Below are 1,535 nucleotides of genomic sequence, written 5' to 3' on the forward strand. Positions count from 1 at the left end.
AAACATTTGAATGCAAATAAAATCAAAATATATTCAAATCTAGCCTTCATAGAGATTAAATTAAAATGAGCCAGTCTGTCATTGTTATGTAACATACTACAGAACTCTGACTGTACCACTACTACTACTCGAACCACTGACCTTCCGCTTAAAAGCCCAAAGCCTTGCACGCTGTGCCACATGCTTCTATAACATTATTATTTGATATTTCACTTACTGTACATTGATTTTCCAAAAATATTCCATATATTATTCTATATGAATGTAGGGTAATGAAAACAGAAGGATACAAATTATTATATTTAATGACCTTTCGATTGAGTTGCTTCAATCTTCTTCAGGAGAATAATATCAAATAACCATTATTATTATAATACCTGTTCTACTGTGGCTCTGTCTGCTTTTTCTTTTACCCTCACTCTGTAAGAAATCATTAAAATTCCTCTTAGTAACTAAAAAATATTTAATGATTAACAATCGTTTCCACTATGTTCAGATCGGACTTTTTTCTGTCAAACCAATCACATGCTTAGTCAAAAAAATATATATAGATATAAACAAATTTGGTTTCTTGTTTTTACCTGTCTGCTTCTTGTTTCTTGCTGTTACGGAGGAGCTGATTGGATGCAGCACCAGGCAACGAAGGACCAGCATAGTGTTCAACTTTGATCTTGTTTACAAACTTCTGAAAGTGCTTCTCACTTGGCTAGAAAAAAATATATAAAAGCTGAGCCAATTAATAACCTATGCAATCTATATTCAAAAGAAATGTTTATTACAGAAGAAAAATATATTTCTGTGCTTATCCATTTTTCATTTTAAATTTAATATTACAACAGTGGTTTTTAATGATGGCAGAATCTGAAAATCAAATATATTACTAAGATCTTGCTTTTATTAAAAACCAAAATGACAGAATTATCACCATCATAAATATTAATACAATTATTATATATTTTATTAGTTTACCAACTACTATTAAAAAAAAAAAAAACTATTTTTAAAGTCTGCATAGAAAGACACATTGAAGAACAAACAATTATTTGAATGATGGAAATAAGTTATTTATATTTTAAATTTTTTCTTGATTTACCATAGGAACTAATATCTTTTCTGTTGTTCATAATATCTATCTGTTCTTTGTTTTTGTTTTGTATTTAAGAAATGTTTTGAGATTTCAATTCCTAAATAAAATGAAATTATAAATCCAAACATTATAATTCATTTATAGATTGAATTACATAGTCTGTATTTCCTGATAACACATGACTTCACTAAACATATTATTATTTTTACATTACCTGGTAAGCTTTTGTTTTTGTTGTTTGCTTATTTGGCTGATTGGCATTTGGCTGCAATGAAAACAAGGAATTAAAACAAATTTGTAACTTTGCAAAGTTACAGAGTACTTTCAAAGCAAGTTTTGTATTTGACTATTTTCTGGTTTTGGTTATTAACTGGAAGATAAAGTACCATACCTGTTCTGTGTTGGAACGAAGGGCATTGTACTTCTTAGTAAAATCTGGAAAAATAAA

At 28.2% G+C, this 1,535-nt stretch overlaps 1 long non-coding RNA gene across 1 annotated transcript; it reads right to left on the reverse strand.

Moving 5' to 3' along the window:
• Positions 1-287: 287 nt before the first annotated feature.
• On the reverse strand, positions 288-1,524 carry LOC117118230. The gene is made up of 4 exons (XR_004447018.1): positions 1,479-1,524; positions 1,302-1,352; positions 582-706; positions 288-420 (listed from the first exon to the last, which is right to left on the reverse strand). It is a non-coding gene; the product is annotated as an uncharacterized LOC117118230 (long non-coding RNA).
• Between the last annotated feature and the right edge of the window lie 11 nt (positions 1,525-1,535).

The sequence above is a fragment of the Anneissia japonica genome, unplaced genomic scaffold (assembly GCF_011630105.1).
Source record: "Anneissia japonica isolate Jap-2015-1 unplaced genomic scaffold, ASM1163010v1 scaffold66208_len2337_cov98, whole genome shotgun sequence".
NCBI classification, from domain to species: domain Eukaryota; kingdom Metazoa; phylum Echinodermata; class Crinoidea; order Comatulida; family Comatulidae; genus Anneissia; species Anneissia japonica.